Here is an 18853-nt window from a genome sequence, read left to right on the forward strand (position 1 = left end):
GGCTGGCTTAGGTCTGCAGGCTCCCTGGGTGACATGTGGAGGTGAGTGGCTGGCTTAAGTCTGCAGGCTCCCTGGTTGCTGCTTTACTCAGTTTCCTTCTTCTACAGTACAGAACTTAAGCAATAAGTTAACATTTGATTTTTGTGTCTGTTCCTCTAGCAGTCTGTGTCTCAGTGTTGAAAGGGTCCAGCAAAACAAGGATGCCTCAAAATACAAAATACAAAAGGGGCTGGGTCGTGTGTGTGTGTGTGTGAGACATTTCACAGTGTGAAAAACTTTCAGAAGTGTTGAAAGCTCCCTAGTCCTTTCTCATTCCATGCCCACTGAGAGGTGTAAGTTGTCTGAGTCCCTGAGAAAGCTCTGGAGTTTGGATGGGACTTTCATAAAATTGAGGAACTGTAATGAGGATGCGCTGGAACTCAGCTTCCTGACTTTCTTTGCACATGTCAGTGATTTTTATTATGGCTGCCTGAGTCTCAGTGTTGAAAGGGCCCAGAGAACCAATGTACCTGACCTCTTCAGTTCACAACTGTGTCTGGAGCAGAATAGACAGAGCCACTCAACATTGGAGATAGGGCCTTGTGATTCTTCTAAGAATCATGCAAACTCCTATTATAGGTTTAGGAGGAAGAGGGCAGTGTCCCACAGGCCAGTGTCCAGGTGTTCTTACTGGCTGCCCCTGTCATGTTCCATATGTTTTACTCCACATCATTGTTCTGCTGCTCCTAAGTGCTTTACAGATGTGTTTGTTTAACTTCTCCTTTTTTAATTTTAATTTAATTTAATTTAATTTTTTTTTTTTTTTTTTTTTTTTGGTTTTTTGAGACAGGGTTTCTCTGTATAGCCCTGACTGTCCAGGAACTCACTCTGTAGACCAGGCTGGCCTCGAACTCAGAAATCTGCCTGTCTCTTCTCCCCCAAGTCCTTTTAAATGGAGAGCTAGCCATTTTCATTTCAAAGAAGCAGCTCTTTCCCACCTGCCAAGAAGGATTGCTAATTTGTTTTATATTAAGAGTAATCCTGTAATAAAAGCTGTCACATTGTTAATTAAAAAGATCACATCTAAGGTCCCGGAGAGATCAGGTCTTTTGAACCTCAGCATGAGACCTTTGTTTAGGGCAGTGTACTGATCCACCCAGGAGAGAAATGAGAGGCTTGGCAGGTTGACCTTGTCAGCATGAGCTGCGGCTGGCTTCTGATAATCCCATCATTTGCCCTTATGATAGTTACAGTCATTGTCAGCTTGAGAGGATTAGATTTTCCTGGGAGTCACAGCTCTGGCATGGCCTGTAAGGTAGAATTGACCTAAATATGAGTGGTAGCATGCCCCGAGAAGGGTCACCAGACTGAAAATAAGGGGAAAAGGGAAGGAAACTGAGTCCCAGCATTTGACTCTGCTCACTCACCCGGGTGTGAAGAGCTCAGCAACCTCACGCTCCTCACCGGCATGACAAACAGTGCCTTCAAATTGTGAGCCAAAAGAAACCCTTCCACCCCTGAATTGCTCATCAGTTATTTTTGTCACAGAAGAGAAAAGTCATGCAGTATATAGAGAATCAGCATTGTAAGGATCCCATTTGGAATTTGCCCTGGGAGGGGACAAGCACCGTGTGATCCAGGGGACCCACACGTTGAAGCTCTGCTTCAGCGAAACAGGCCGACCTGTGCATCTCTCTCTCTCTTTGAACAAATATCACTGAATGCCCTGAAATGATACCAGGGGTCAACAGTGTGACTCCTTTATAACTGTTGATCCTACCTACAGTGACAAACTCCTTTGATTAGAAAACATTTGAGTAAGCCGGGCGGTGGTGGCGCACGCCTTTAATCCCAGCACTTGGGAGGCAGAGGCAGGTGGATTTCTGAGTTCAAGGCCAGCCTGGTCTACAGAGTGAGTTCCAGGACAGCCAGGGCTATACAGAGAAACCCTGTCTTGAAAAACCAAAAAAAAAAAAAAAAAAAAAAAAAAAAAAAAAGAAAACATTTGAGTAATTCTCTTGGGAAAAGGAAAGAAAAAAGAAAAAAAACCACTACAGACAAAAGGTTTGCAAATATAAGCTCTCCCAGTGATTTGAGGTCATGTTTCCACTCTGATTTTCTCTGGGTGTGTGTGTGAGGCGGAGGACAAGTGTCTGCAACCCCTGTCTCACCAGCTTGTTTCGTTCATACCACAGGCCCAGACATTGGAGAATAGCTCATGAAAGGGCTCGAAGTCCTTCGAGGAAGCACTAGACAAAGAACAGTCATTAATTAATTTTTAAGAGTCAGCAGCTGCACACTCAGGCATCTGGTTTGATAGGAAAGGAAAGGAAAACAAATTTCTTGGTTTTAAATTGCCTTGTGTGTATGACAGCATATTAAAGTAATGAGAGCAATTCATCTTGCCGCGTTGGGCTTGTCAAGCTCTGCTTTCCCCGCCCCATCTCTGTCTCTGTCGCTCTGTCTGCCTGTGTGTGTATCCTGCCTGTTAGTTATGTGCGTCTGTCTAGCGCACATGCACATGTGTGCCTATGGATGTGGAAACCAGAGGTCAGTCGATTTCAGGTGTTTTCTTCGGTTACCCTCCCTGCTGTATACTGAGGCAGAGTCGCTCACGGAATTCCCCACCGAAGCTGGGGAGCTTGCTCGTCCTGGCTCACGAAGCTCCCCAGCTTGCCTTTGAGATCCCTGGTCTTTGGCTTCTGAGTTCTGGGATTACAGATGAGTGACCACACCTACCTAGGTACTACATGGGGCCTGGGGACTTGAATTCTGGTCCTCATCTATTTGAGGCACGCTCTTTGACCACTATCCCAGTTCTTTTCTGTCTGCCTCCCTGCCCCTCTCCCTCTGCAAGTTTCATTCCTACGCTTTATGTACTGTTAAAAGATAGAAGGACAACAATGTCAAGGCAAGCGAACTGTGAAGTTGTCACAAGCAGATAGTCTAGACTCTACTAATTGCTTTACGGTACCCAGGCACCAAGCTGCCTGCCTGTCTGCAGCATGCTTGCTTTCCCAAAGGTCTGTGTCAAGTAAAGAAGACACTCCTAGGTGTGCCGCTTAGATGATCCTGAATGCAGCCAGGTTGACAATGAAGACCAACCAACAAATGTCCAAACTGGCTTCTTAAGGGAACCCCCACAGAAATCCCAATCTCTAGGCAGAGAACTTAGTGGCAACAGTGGCCATCCTGCGCGTGTCCCTTCTCATCCCTCCCCCTCTTGTGCTCACTAATCTGCTAGTTGTGAGGGTCTCTTCCTAACACCAGGCAGCATTTAGTAACCAGACCTGCACATGACACAGTCCACAGAGACTCGTGTGTTGAAATAATTGCTATCTTCCCGGCATGCTTTGTAATTCTGGGGGAGCTTTGTGACTCATGGCCCTGAGTCATGCTCTCACCCTGGGTTACAGCTTTCACTTGTGCTTCAGATGGTGACACCTTGCATTTTTGGAGCTCCTTGTCATTCTTTAAAGAATGTGTATAAAAAAATATTAGGTATATTTTTTATCCACAGAACTACTTCAACCCTTCCCCTGTTCTCACTAGGGGTTTACATGCCCGACCTTGCTATGCTAATTGAACAGAAAATGAAGACGAATAGTTCATGTCACTTTATACATAAAACAAATTTCCATGGAGGTCTGACTCCAAACTTTTATACCGATTCTGCTCATGGTGATACCCTCTTTTTTATTTTGTTGCTTTTTCTTAAAAAAAAAAAAAATATGTTCAGTGTTCTCCCTGCATGTATGCCTGCATGCCAGAAGAGGGCGCCAGTTCTCATTATAGATCGTTCTGAGCCACCACATGGTTGCTGAGAATTGAACTCAGGACCTCTGGAAGAACAGACGGTGTTCTTAACCTCTGAGCCATCTCTCTAGCTCCTATTTTGTTGCTTTTAAAAATAAAAATTTTAGGATACAATGAACAAATTCCATAAACCACTCGGTATTGTGACCCACAGTTTTGAAAATAAAGGTCCAGGTGACAAATTTGCCCTTCCTCTTAGGCAAAGTCCTCTAGGAACATTAGAGCAAATTCTTTGTAGGAGCCCTCTGGTGGCTTGAATGAGATGTCTCCTACAGCCTCAGGCATTTGAATGCCTCGAACTCAGAAATCTGGCTGCCTCTGCCTCCCAAGTGCTGGGATTAAAGGTGTGTACCACCACCGGCCGGCCAGCTTTGAGCTTTTAGAAGACTACTCTCAGTTTGCTGTCCTCGAACTCAGAAATCCACCTGCCTCTGCTTCCCCGGCACGTAACAGCTTTTTAAAGAGGACTTGATTATGCAGCTCTCCTTCAGGTGGGGCATGTGAGCTAGACCCTGACAAATGATGACATCCTCAGCTGGCAGGCAAAGGTAAACTCACCAGTTGCGTGATTTCAGGCACCACACTGGCTGTCTTTAGGGTTCACTTAGCTATCAACACATCATTACCATTTGTATTTTGCATGAATAGAACGGAGCACTGAAGATGCTTGAGAGCCTGGCTCTGGGTGAGTGTGTCCAGGGATCCTGGCTCTGGGTGAGTGTGTCCAGGGATCCTGGCTCTGGGTGAGTGTGTCCAGGGATCCTGGCTCTGGGTGAGTGTGTCCAGGGATCCTTGTGAATTGCAGTAGCACTGAGCTGATAATGAGTTAAGTCTTTGTGATGGCCTTAGACTCCTGCTTTGTGGATGCAAGTCTTGGTCCATGACTTACGTCTGGGTTTGTTCTCTTTTGTTCTCTAGCATACCTTAGGCTGCCTCTGGTCCATTGTTGAGTTCTTCCCTAGGCTTTCTGGTTGTGCGGTGTAGGCTGTGTCCTCTGCTCATCCCCACCTGATTTTCTCCCAGGAGCCTTTGGCTGTGCTTGCGTCCCTTCTGGTCCACATTTAAGTTATCTTACGGAGCTGCTTCCACTGCCCTTTCCCAGCCAGAAGCATTACTATTTTCTTTGCCAATCTGATAAAAAGCCAGCAGTCCCATTCACTAATTAGAACGCTGTGTAAACACAAGTCTTGCTGAGGGAGGTCAAGCATTTGTCCCCTATGAAGCGTTTTACCATCTGTTTTCAGTGTGTTCCTCTGTGTGTGTCTTCTGCTGTGATCAAGTAGGCCAAATTCAGCTTCCCATTTCCCCAGAAACTGGGAAATAGTTCCAGTTTTCCTTGTGGGTCCATTCTCCAGACACATGCCTGGACCTGGATGTCTATACCTGAATGTCAAGTAGGAGCAGCAGATGCTTATTTAGGGCTTAATATTAGGCTTGTCATTGTTCTGAATGTGAGTGTGTGTGTGTGTGTGTGTGTGCGCGCGCGCGCGTGTGCGTGTGTATAGGGAAAGCATGGGTGTGGGTGCATGTGTATGGGTGCATGTAGAGGTCAGAGTCAACCTTGGATAGTATTCTTCAGGACGTATTTCCTCTGTTTTTGAGACAAGGTTTCATTAGCCTTGCGCTCCCTGACTCAGCTAGGCTGGCCGCCAGGTGAGTCCCCAGACAGATGCACCTGCCTCTCTTCCCTAGGTTTTAAGATTAGAAGTGCATGTTACTTTGCTTGGCTATTTCACGTGAGTTCTGGAGATCAAATTCAGAACCTCATACTTTCAGGGCAAGCGTCTTAAGACTAAGCTGTCTTCTCTGCTGTGGCCTGTATTATTCATGTTGAGCCTATGGGTGGAGGGGACTGTTACTGTATTTGTTAATAGAAGAGGAACGGCAAAGCTAGGTGCTTCGTGAAGATCACACAGATATCGAGCGTGTAGCTTAGTTAAACAGATTTGGAATTTTTTGGCATAAATTCTAGCTGGTGGTTCCTGGTGCGAACCAGATCAGCTAGAAGGAAGACACAGAGCTGTCTTAGAAAGACCACACCAGCTACTTTTGTATTCTTGGGTCTGGAAACCCATTGACATCAACTTAAACGTTTGTTTTGGTTCACATTTTGAGAAGTTTTGATTTATAATTTCTAAGCTGCGTGCCCTTGGGAAGAGACGCTGAGGGTGGGGCAGAGTTTTTCAAATTCTGATAGACCAGAGAAGAGAGAAGGGGCTATAGCCAGGAGACAGATGATACCTGTCTCTAGTGATGATATACTGCTGCCAGCCAGGCCCCAAGTGCTAAAGGAGCCACAGCCTCCTAAGGAGCCCCCACTAGACTGGCATAGCATCCAAAACCTGAGCCTATGTCTGTGGTCCAAATGAAGGTGGCAGGGTAGAGATTCAGGAGAGATGATGGCGGAATTTCCACACAGCCCAACATAGCTGAGAATCTGAAGCCAGCAATGCCATTTCAGGATGAAAGCCAGCAGGCTGCAGCCCACGAAGACCGATACTTCAGTTTCATTGGAAGGCAGGGGAAAAGCCCTGGGTCTAGATGGAACACAGACGTCAGGCGGGAGTCTTCACTCAGGAAGGCCCACTTTTGAATTTTACTCATTCTTGTCTACAGCTGACTGTATGAGCCCCCCATATTGCAAAGACAATCTGCCTTATTGGCTCAACTGATTCATATCATAATCTTATCCAAATGTACCCAGAATAATGTGTGAAGAAGGATGTGTGTGTCTGTGTGTCTGTGTGTGTGTGTGTGTGTATACAGACACATGCTCACACTGATGAATGGAATCTGGTGTTCTGTGCCCTTTGCAGTTGTGAATAGCTGTGCCAGGAATAGTTGTGTAATAATCTCAGAGAGTGAGCTTGAGTTCCAAGTCCTAGAAATCTTGCACTCACTTAGAAGTAGCACAGTGTTGTTTGGCTCAGTTTGCTATGATGTGTCTGCATATGTGTGCAGGTGCCCATGCACGTGCAGAGGTCAGGCTTTGACACTAGATGTCGTCAGTTGCTTTGCGCATTAATATTTAATTAATTGCTGCCTTTCACTGTCTTAAGCTTTGGCTAGGCTGGCTGACCAGCAAGTTCTGGTGCCAATCTCTTGCCACCCCCCTCAATACCAGGTGAGCTACATATGCTGCCACAGCCAGCTTTTTACCTAGCTGTTGGGGATCAGAACTCAGGGCCTCATGCCTGCTCAGCAGGTACTCTCCTGATTGAGCGTCCGCAGCTCCAGTTTCACATTACCAAAAAATGGCAAAAGTAATAAAGGGGGACATACCAGATAAATAAATGTGGTAAAAAAGGGAAACTTTTCTTCCCTATTTTTTTTCAAACTCACTTAGAAATAACTGATATGCATTTGAGGGATATTACCCAGTTCTATGGAGAAATCCTTTCATGAAAACATTTGACATTAGACATTTAGCTGAATAGTGTCCTGAGTTGCGTGGTGCCATCAGACAACACGAGGCACTCAGTCGCTCGGGTTGCTCTTCATGGCCTGCTTTATTTCTTCATCTGTAGATGCTTGCCTCTCCGGTGTTGCCAAGCACAGTTTACAGTGTGAATGTGCGGTACTTTACAGCTCCCTCTCATTAAGATCAGCAGACATATGTGTTGTTCTGGGCTTGGCTGGAGCTTGGGGAATAACTGCTTCGAGGGCAAGTCTTTCAAGGCGACTGGCTACACAGTCCCTTCGGGAACAGAACACAGCATATTGTCTAGTTTTTGTCCTCGGAGGAATGTGGAAGGCTTCATGTTGACATGTTTCCACCATTCGATGTAGTTAAATATGGGAGCATCATCAACTCTCTGGCCATGTTTTCCTTTCTGTCTTGTGAAATTAAGTTAGATAGTACAACCACCTGGTCAGTGATTAACATCTCAGTTTTAGGGTTTTAAGATTAACACTGTCTTCAGGTTTTATAACTTCCTATTAGGAAAGAATCAGTAATACCATTCTAATATCTACACACCTTTTCTGAAGGCTGCTGCAGCTGCCAAAGAAACAATCATTAAGCGGAGACTGGGTTGCCCAGAGCAGTTCCACTTGGCTAATTTGATAATTATCGGTGGGTATTTATAGAAGGATGTATAACTGAAGCCCCAGAGATGATTGAATAGGAGGTTCTTTCTGGTGCATTGCCTAGACTGTGGGATCTAAGGCAAAACTTTTAGGTATTCCCCATTCAATGTTTTTTTTTTTTTTTTACTAACCTCTTTCCCACTGGGCTTGCACATCTCTGTATGACTCTGCTGTCCTTATTTGTGTCTGGTAAAGAGGTAGAAGATGCTGTCTCAGGCTCCCTAAGCCAGCAGTCGGTTGTCCAGGAGTGTGTAGGCTGTTGCCTCAGTCTTTCAGAACCAGACTCACATCATAACGTGTGCAATATTGTTTGCTCACGGCTTGAAGATGGTCCAACTTTGTAAGTAAAAATCATTCTGGCTGGGGAAATGAAAAGATTTCTTAAAAAAAAAAAAACTATTGATTTCTGCAGTGGAAGGAAATAATTTGAATGAGTTACAAATGATCTTCGCAGGCACCACTGTGCCAGCCCCTTTCTTGGACTGTCCTCTTACCGTAGCGTGGAAATAAATCCAGTTTTTAAAAGAGGCATTAAAAAGTGCTGTGACAAGTGTAGTTACGGCAGACAGATTTAGCTCGTGTACTTTATCTGCATAATCTGATTGTAATTTATATGTCTTCAGCCCAGATAAGGCAAAGCCATTTCTTATTACCAAATTCTTCTCTTTGTCAACATGATGTGAGCAGGATATTGACTTTAACTGAAGGCTGGTGATTAATCATAGCAGTGTGCGGGGAGATCATTTATTGCTTTGTGTAGCTGAGTGACTGCTGGTGGAGCTGGGAGTCAATCACGATAAACCCAAGCGGGTTAGTTGTTCTTGTCTGACAATGGATGACGTGATGGATTTATTAGCCATATTTTCGATTAAAGATCTCTCTACATTCTTAGCCAGGCAGATAGCAAAGAGGAAAATAACAAGCCACCATCAATGGAAGAATCTGCTTGTTTGCCAAGTGACTGTCACAGGAGAAGATGGATTAGGATGATAGAACCACATTTACTACACAGCTCGTGATTACTTTTGTCAAGTTCAAACATGGCAGTGGTGTTCATGGTCATCTGGGCATTGGCTAGACTAGGAAGAAAAAGCCATTGTATGAAGTTACACAGGTTCCATGAGAACTTATTGCTAATTTATGGTTAAACATTATCACCCCGGCTGTACTTTCCCTTGTGGAGCTTGTAGATTTTTAGGAACTGTAAAGCTACTTAATGCTAACTAAGATTATGTAGGAAAAGGAGATTCTAGGGGCGGGTAGGATGGCTCAGTGGGCAAAGTACCCACATACAGGTAGGAGAGTACCAACTGTATGCAGCTGTCCTCTGATGTCGACATGTGCACCGTGACACCAATACATGTCTGATATATATATGATAATGTTAGTAAATAAAAGAGGGGGGAAGAAAAGAAGATGCTAGGGAAGATCCATACAGGGAAGAAAAAAAGCCCAGCAGGCATTATCCAAATCAAATGGCAGTGAGTCCAGGGGTTATCCTGTCTGTTTGTCAATCCATTCTCTACTCCTCTTTTTTATTGAAGATTGAAGTGAGCTGCCTTCTTTATTGAAATGCCTGGAGCACTACATAGTATGTTAGTCAATAGCCTACTGCCTCATCCATTGCTTGGGGAGTCTAGGACAGTGACAGTATTCTCTGTGTACGGGCACAGCCAGTCTCACAAGATGGGCAAGTGTTGGAAGTGTGTGCTTGTGCCTGTGAGTGCTCAGCTCAGCTCAGCTCCTGAGATTTCTCCAGTCTTTGTCTCTTCTTTCACCTTGTCCATTCTGGCCTATGGCGTGTGCTGGTTGGAGAGGCATTTCTTTTGTGTGTATACACAGTGTATATGTGTCTACACGTATGCAGATGTATACGCAGGTGCAAGAGCACACGTGTATTCTAGGGATATGTGCAATTGATGTCTGTTATTGTCTTCCCTTGCTCTTCGCCATCTTGTGTTTTGACACAGGGTCTCTCCCTGAATCCGAAGCTTGTGGGTTTAGCTAAAGACCCCAGGGATTCTCCTTGCTGGTCTCCTCCACTTTGGGATTACAGATGGGTGTCTCTATTCCAGGCTTTCTCTGTGAGTTCTGTAACTTGAAAGCAGGCCTTCTTGCTTGTGTGGCAAACGTTTACTAACTGAGCTTTCTCCCCACCCTGGAGAGGCGTTTCCAAGGCTTTAATAAAGTGGTGCCGTTTGGCTGTAGAGCACTTGGACCATTATGTTAATATATATGTTTGACGCTATTTCCAAAGTGCTCGGTCTGAACCATTGGCTTCCAGTTGGGGAAGATTTGCCACCTAGTTACCTTTGAAATTTTCTGGGAACGAGTTGTGTTGTCACAACAGGGGGAGGTATTCCTGGCATTAATGGGAGAGTCTCCGGATACTGCTAAGTGTATGCAGCCTACAGAACAGCCTCCTGCCAACAACAAAAGAATCATCTGGCTTCAAATAGCAATAGTGTTAGCTTGAGACCTTAAGCTAACACTATTGCTATAGCCTTAGCTGTAGCCATCTCCAGATTTGGTTGCTAAGAGCTTATGATTCTTGGACAAGTGGATGTTAGGTTGTACTTAGAGACAATGTCTATATAGGGACCGGTTGTATTCTTTTGTTTTTGTTTTGATCTTTTAAAGCTCAAATTGCCCCATCTTCCCTTGGCTGAAGAAATACTAGTTGCAAAGTGAGTGGGAAATGTGTTTGTCTTCCCTCATCTGGCGTGAATTGTTTGTTCCATAGCAGCTGATGAATTGTTGCCTCTGAGGCTGAAGGAGAATTTTTATTTGTTAACTGCGAATCTCATCTGGTCCGGTCTTAGTGTTAATGAGAAGAAAAGCATCAGTTAATATCTGTTACATTTCACTGCTGAAAACTAATTGTTAGTGGGAAAGCCTCTCTTTTTTTCCCAAACATAATTTGGCCTGTAATCGATAGAAGGAAGCTCAGCGAACTTGTCCAGGCTCCCATTACAGCTGGCCTTTCCCAGCGGACCACATGTGTTAATGCACATGAATTCTGTTTATATGATCAAGCAGGCAGAACTTAGAGTCAGCATTTAACATGACTTTGTGGCAGCAGCAGAGTGGCGAGTTCCTTTACACATTCTAGGCCTTTCGTGAGCCTTACCCTGAACTTCCTGACACACTATGGCCGAACTTTTGCCTTCTTTGAAGGGTCATAGAGGACAGGACTTTAGGGATTTACTCATTTGAAATTTTCTGTTTACTTATTGAGAGGAAAAAAAAAGGAGAGATAGAGCCCAGGATTAGGGTTGTAGCTCAGTCGGTAGAGCTCTTTTCTATGTAGGATATAGGAAGTCTTTGGTTCTACTCTGAGCACTGCACAAGCTTGGGATAAGAACACACACAGGGACAGAGGACAGGGGATGGTAGCAGGAGATTCCGAAGTCAAAGGCAGATCTTGGCTGCGTAAAGAAGGCAATGCCAGCCTGGGCTACATGAGCCTGTCTCAAAGGATAAAATAAAATAAAATAAAATACAAAAAGGCCTATTATACTTGAATATAGTCCTCAGTATTACCAATTGCATAACCTTTTCATCTCCGATCAAATGTCTGACAGAGTGACTTGAGAGGGAAGGTTTAGCTTGCTCGCGGTTTGAGGAGGAACAGTCCTGCACAGTGGGGAAGGCATGGAGGTGTGGAAGTAGCGGCTACAGGAGAGTGGCCTTGTTTGTCTACGTTTGGTGGATCAGGAAGCAGGGAGAGGCAATGCTACCATTCAGCTTGCTCTCTCCTTTCCTTCATGACCTCCAAGCCCCTCCCACTATGACATCCCCCCCCCACCTCCTACCCCAGCTGTGGGACGACGACGTCACCTAAATTCAGGGTGAACCTTTGCCCTTCAGTTAACACCCAGAGGTGTGCCTCAATCTCCCAGTGTGACTGACCTGGCAGAGAAGAAGCCACTCTAAAGAGACATCTGAGGCCCTCAACAGTGGGTCCCTGAGGAGTGAGGGTTTTCTTAGGAATCTCATGCTGGGAGAAGGAAAGGATGAAGCCTGATGCCAGCTAAGAGGAGGTGCTTGTCTCTACACACACACACACACACACACACACACACACGCACACGCACACGCACACGCACACGCATACACGCACACACACACGCACACACACAAATGCGTGCACACACAACATACACACACACACACAAATGCATGCACGCACACACAGCCATACATGCACACTCACATACACTTGTATGGACACACACATGCATACAAACACATCACACATTGTATGAACACACCCACACAGCCTGATATTCCTGTTTATGAGCCTGTGAACTCTATGAAGCTTGTCACTGATGGCAAGTTCATAACATTTACTTTAGACGAGGATATAATAACCTGGTCAAACAGGCTTTAGAAACTTATTGAGATTAAAGAATTGGCCTGGCTGTTTGGCTGTTAGATGTTTAGTTAGGCAGAGTCCTGTACTGGCTCAGGAGTTGAAGAAACTGAAGAGTGTGGTAGAATCCTTTGTGAAGAGTGTGCCTTGGTTCCCATGTGTCTCTAAGGGTGCTCAGGGCATGAGAGAAGGTCATCATGGTTAGGGCTGAGACAGCCATGCTAGGCAGAGACTGGACAAGCAGATTGTGCTGGGTCCTTTTTTCCAGGAATACGCTAGAAAGATGAAGACTGTTTCTGTGAGATACTGGGTCTTTCCAGGTTGTGCAGAAAAAATCATCTACCCCTCACTGTTTAAGGGAAAAGTAGGTTCATTGTGAGCAGTGGGCTCTGGCTGCTGGGTTTTGTGGCATAGGGCACCACCAGTAAATCAGGAGCACATCTGCCTACCTCAGTTGAGGTGGAAGTGGCCGTGGGGCAGAAGTTCATTATGGATCAGCCCATAAAGGACCGAGTGTAGGGGTAAATGGTGAGGGATGTGTGTGTCTGTTGTGTGTGGTGTGGTGTGGTGTGGTGTGGTGTGATGTTTGTGTGTGAGTGCGCATGCGCATACACACACAGACACACACTAGTGTGCACAGTAATACTTTACAGATATTCAAGGGTCAAGGTGACCTTTTCTCTTTGATTCTTCTTGATTTTTGAGGGAGGGTCTCAGGCTATGCAGACTGGCCTTGAGCTTACTGGGTAGATAAAGGCGAACTTGAACTCTTGATTCTTATTCATTCTATCACTTTGTCTGTCTTATCTGATGTTAGGAATTAAATCCAGATTGTCCTGCATTCTGTGACTTGAGCCATAGCCTTAGTCCTTCATCGGGACAGTCTGGGAGGTGTTGAATGTGGTTGCAGTCCTCACACAAATGAGCGCGGAACAATTCACTGTTCAATTCTGTTACTTTTTTTTTGTTTGAAGCAGAGGATTTGACTTTGGCAATTGTTTGGCTTCAGTTCTGAAATTTAAAAATGTGACTTCTCAAATTAACTTTTAAAAATTAAAATTGGCATACTCCCCTCGTGCAGCTTATTATCGGGGTGTGATCATGTTACCCCATCCTTGCTGGCACATGTGTCCTCTTCCTTACCCCCCACTTCTCAGGACTTTATTTACAGTGCTCTCTCCTTCCTTCCCTCCCCCTCCGTCTCCCCTGTTTTCCCTCCGCCTTTCCCTCTCCTCTTCTTTTCAAACCACAGTGAGCTGTGGTTTGAAAAGAAGAGTCTACAGAAGAGCATACCTGATATGTGAGTGGGTTGTCATAAGAGAGTGATAAGAATGATCATCAGTGAAATAAAAATAAATGTTCAAAAAACATAACTTTAGGTACTTGTCATTGGTGATTAGTGAAGTCAGAGCCTATAAAATACTGTCAAGAATGGTGAGAGAGCCGGGCGGTGGTGGCGCACGCCTTTAATCCCAGTACTTGGGAGGCAGAGACAGGCAGATTTCTGAGTTTGAGGCCAGCCTGGTCTACAGAGTGAGTTCCAGGACAGCCAGGGCTACACAGAGAAACCCTGTCTCGAAAAACCAAAGGGGGGGGGGAAAGAATGGTGAGAGAAGGAAGCTTCTAGACCGATGGCGAGAATTTTAATGGTAAAGTGACTCAGGAGTGGAGGTTGCCAGTACCTGGTAATTCCTTTGCTGGCTCATGGGAATTCATCCCAGACAAACGGTGTAGCTTCAGATTCATCCCATCCTAACAGCGGCGTCTGATGCCATTGATGTCTCTTCTTCGCCTCCCATCCTAACAGCGGCGTCTGATGCCGTTGATGTCTCTTCTTCGCCTCACATCCTAACAGCGGCGTCTGATGCCGTTGATGTCTCTTCTTCGCCTCGTCTTCACTTGATGGTAGACTTACTGGGACAGCACTGCTCAGCTGGGTTTCTGCTGTGCACATGCGCGGTGCTTAGGGGTGAATTTCACATCTTCATCCCTGGTGAATTCAGGAAGAAGTTTCAGAAAAGGGAGGAAACCAAGAAAGGCCCCCAGAGGAAGAGCTGACCAAGAAAAGAGCCCGTGCATCTCCGTGCCCTTGTCCTACAGAGATGCCCTTGGTCCTCTCTGTGCGTTTTTTAAAAAGACTAATTTATCTATTTTATGTATGAGTACACTGTAGCTGTACAGATTGTGAGCCATCATGTGGCTGCTGAGAATTGAATTCAGGACCTCTGCTCGCTCTGGCCCTGCTTGCTCCCGCCCAAAGATTTATTTATTATTACATCTAAGTACACTACAGCTGTTTTCAGACGCACCAGAAGAGGGCGTCAGATCTCATTACAGATGGTTGTGAGCCACCATGTGGTTGCTGGGATTTGAACTCAGGACCTCTGGAAGAGCAGTCAGTGCTCTTACCGACTGAGCCATCTCTCCAGCCCCTCTGTTCACTTTTTAAAGAAGATCCTTTCTTTGGTGGGTTTTCTTCTTGTGAGATAAGCCTGGGAGGGGCCTTGGTAATAGGTCAGCTTTTCAGCACCCCCGCTGGGGTTGGGGAGGAGGTTGTCCCCAGTGCTTGTTAGATGATCATTGTGTGTTTGCCCTTTAAAGGTTTGTGTTTGCTTTTAAATATTTACTTATTGATTTAGAGTGGACAGGGGGTGAGTGTAGGAAGCTTGCAGTTCTCTTCTTCCACCAGTTGGCTTCTTGGGAGTGAACTTCAGTCCCCATCAGCAAGCCCCTCCACCTTCTGAGCCATCTTGCTGGTCGATTTTTTCTGTCTTGTGGCACTTATTTTTAACCTCCCCCCCCACCCCGTGTAGTTCCTGTGGCTATCCCAGTAGCTCTGCAAGGCTGTCTTTGTGACACCCTCCCTGCTGTTGCCTGTAGGAGTGTGCATGAGGATTCATTCAGCTGAAAGAGTTTTGAAAAGTTCATTCAAAACTTTCCTGCCAGCAATCTCTATGTGAATATAAGAAGTTGTGGCTTGAATGGGAAGTGGCCGCCACTGCCTTGTGTGTTTGAATTTGGTCCCTTGCCAGTGATGGTGCTTTATTTCAGGATGCCCCCCTTACCAGTTGGGGAACATTTCAGGAGGTAGAGTCTTATCAGGTACCAATGTGGCCTAAGGTCCTATAGCCTGACCATACCTCTTGTCTACAGATGCAGTGTGACCAGTTGCCTTACAAACCTGGTGTTTGTGTGTGTGTGTGTGTTTAAAAAAACAAAACAAAACAAAAAATGGGGGTGGAGAGATGGCTCAGTGGTTACGAGCACCGACTGCTCTTCCAAAGGTCCTGAGTTCAAATCCCAGCAACCACATGTTGGCTTACAACCATCTACAATGGGATCTGATGCCCTCTTCTGATGTGTCAAAAGAGAATGATATTCTCTTCACATGCATAAAATAAATAAGTTTAAAAAAAATAAAATAAACTTAAAACAAAAAAGCACTGACTGCTCTTCCAGAGGTTTTTAGTTAATTCCCAGCAACCACGGGGTGACTCATGACCATCTGTAATGGGACGCCCTCTTCTGGTGTGTTTGAAGAGAGCGACAGTGTACTCATGTACATAAAATAAATAAATAAATTATTTTAAAAAACTCAAAATATGAAACAAACAGTCCCAAGCATTAGAAGGGAATAGAAGAGAGGAAAAATTACCAAATTACTCTAATTTGGGGTTTGAACAGTATCACTTATTACAGAAACAATCCTATAAAGGAAAACTCCCACCAGAGGTTAAAGAACAAGCCATCAGAAACCAAAATGACAGCACCCAGGATGCCTTCAAAGAAGGCTTAGTGGAAAGGAGTTGAAAAAACTGTCCCTGGAGATCAGCCAAATACTCTGTTTAACCTCTAAGAGACGGACTAGTGTCCAAAACCTGTTCAGAGTTGCCTAGAGGATATTTAAGTGAAAAGGTTTCTGAAAGTTCTTCATTGAGGCAGGTGAGACAGCTTAGCCTATAAAGTTCTTGAGGCACAAGCATAAAGTCTAGAGATCCATCTTCAGAACCTATAGTAAAAGCTAGATGTACTTGCAACCCAATGCTGAAAGGTAAAGATGGCGGTGGGGGCAGGGGCAGGGGCAGGGGCAGGGGCAGGGGATACTGGAGCTCTGTTGTGTCTCCGAAATGGTGAGTTCAAGACCAGTGAGAGACACAGTCTTTCAAAAAATGAGATGATGATGCCTGAGATATACCCAAGGTTGGCCTCTGGGCTTAACACATAGGTACAGGTGTTCACCTACACACCCCCACACACAGACACACACTTAAATAATATGCAAACCTAGAATACAAAGATCTAGAGTGTGTTCCTCTTACATGTATTTGTAGGACTTTCTGTGCATTGAAACATGAGCTGGTGATTGACAAGTCCTGGTAGGATTTCTTCCAGCTTGAGTAACAGAGCCCCTGGCTCCACCCTTCAGTCATCTTTCCTGTCTTACAGTACACAGGTGTGTTGTTGATGGTGTACAGCAGGTTGCAGGTTCTGAGAGTGTCTAGAGAGGCTCTTCTGCTGGAAGGGAAAATCCAGATCTCACGGCAGAGATTTATCCTCTTCTGTTGTACAGCTTTTCTTGCATTCACACACTTCTGCTTCTGAGTCTTAAAGGGAGATGTATTATAAATGTTTATGGTATTAACCTTGCTAGATAGCAGTGTTAGTGGACACAAGAAGCCATGTCAATCAACTTCCACTGCAATGAATTCCAAGTGATTCCCTAGGACACTTGAGTTGTTCTAGAATGTACCCAAATAAGAAATTGTTTAGTGCATGTCTAATTGAGTGGGCTTTGTAAATTCATTGTACTGAGTTTTATTTTATGGCTATATTTGTTTGTTGGATTGCCTTCTCGTTTTGCATGTGCTTATGTGTGTTTAGCATGAGTGTGCCCATTCCTGAGGCCAGAGGACAACCGGAGTTGTTCTTCAGGATCCGTGTCCACCAATGGTGGCATTTATTAGGACAGAATTGTCATTTGTTTGAGGCTAAAATAATTCTCTTAAAATGCACCAAATTTCTGAGAATCGTTTCACCGCTGTTTTTAAGTGAAGGTGGTCAGCATATCTCTGCAGGCTACACATCTGCCTTTTGTTCGCTTTTTGGGATACTCAAGATCCATGGAAACATGGATCAGGAGCCCTCAGTACCCCAGGGCTTACCAGACGCAAATTTCAGCACTATCTCCACGGCTATCGCCTTCTCCAGTACTCAGGACAATTTAAATTCCACAGTTGTGTCTTCACAATACTCTTGCATACTTGAGAATTTTACCAAAAATGATAACTTGGACTACATGTTTATCAGCAATGGCACTGAAGAGGAAAATGAATTGTCTCCTCTTGTATGTAGACAAAAATTCTGTGAAGCATGGGACCCTTTATTGCTTTCTTTTGTTGTGATATGCTGCAAAATCCTTATTTTCCAAATGCACTTGTATATTTTGTCCCAATCTTGACATTTTTGAATAGATAGTGCTCTCCTGCTACCCCCCTCCCCCGCCCGGCCGGGACTGCTTCATCTATAAAAAAAATTGGAGGGTCTGAATGCTTGGAGACATGCAGCTGATTTTCTTCTTTTCTTCTGTAAGAGCAAGAATTAGTTAAGAGCAGCCTTGTGGAGAGGACACAAACTGTAAACGGGAGGTCTTTGTGTACACAGCACAAGGCAAGAGCAGGTGTGAGTGAGTACATTACGTGTGTCTTTACCCCTCATCTCAGTAGCCTTAGCCATGCAGCCGAGCTAGTGGTGTAGTCATCACTGGGGAGGAAGCTTGGTGACAGCATTTTTAAGGCTCTGAGTTTAAGCTTTCATCACTGTGAGAAAGAAAAAAGAACCAAATTATTTTAAAAAGAACTGCTATAGCATTGAAAAAAGTGATTATGATGTTTTCTACCGATGGCAACAGAACTCAGGGACATAGTTTCCCCTCCACCTATTAATATATGTATTTCCATATGTGTGCATTTTTAAAAGAAGGAAATTTTTATTTTAAATGTGGTATGGGGACCCTAGGTGGAAAAGAAGTAAGAGGCAGGCCTGGGATGTTGCTGTGGGATGCAAACTCTGCTTTCCATGTCTGTAGGAGGGCATCATGGTGATGGTTTTTATTCGGGACTTGATAGGTTCTGGGTGGCAGTTACATGAAATACAAGTTTACAATGGTTAAAAATGGGCTTGCTGATGAGATTCAGTCTCATGCCAGTTTTGTTAAGACTTGTTGAAACTTTAAAAATATTTTATTTGTATGTGTGAGCACCTATGTGTGCAAGGGCAGCTAGGGCAGAGGAGGTTGTTGGAACCCCCTGAACTGGAGCTCACTTCTGAACTGCCCGATATGGGTACTAGGAAGCTACCTGTGGTCCTCAGGAAGAGCAGCAACCCACCTCCCAGGACCAGGGTAGTAGCACTTGGCACCACACCTGCCTCTCCTCTCCTCTCCTCTCCTCTCCTCTCCTCTCCTCTCCTCTCTTTTCCTCTCCTCCCCTCTCCTTCTCCTCTGTCCTCTCCTTCTCTTCTGTCCTCTCCTCTCCTCTCCTCCCCTCCCCTCTCTCCTCCCCTCCCCTCTCCCCCTTCTTCCCTCCCTTCCCCTCC

At 45.0% G+C, this 18853-nt stretch overlaps 1 protein-coding gene across 3 annotated transcripts in view; it reads left to right on the forward strand.

Annotated features, from left to right (window-relative positions):
- Sfmbt2 (Scm like with four mbt domains 2) overlaps positions 1-18853 on the forward strand; it is a 229444-nt gene that overhangs the window by 55447 nt on the left and 155144 nt on the right. The window lies entirely within an intron of this gene.

The sequence above is a fragment of the Mastomys coucha genome, unplaced genomic scaffold (assembly GCF_008632895.1).
Source record: "Mastomys coucha isolate ucsf_1 unplaced genomic scaffold, UCSF_Mcou_1 pScaffold7, whole genome shotgun sequence".
NCBI classification, from domain to species: domain Eukaryota; kingdom Metazoa; phylum Chordata; class Mammalia; order Rodentia; family Muridae; genus Mastomys; species Mastomys coucha.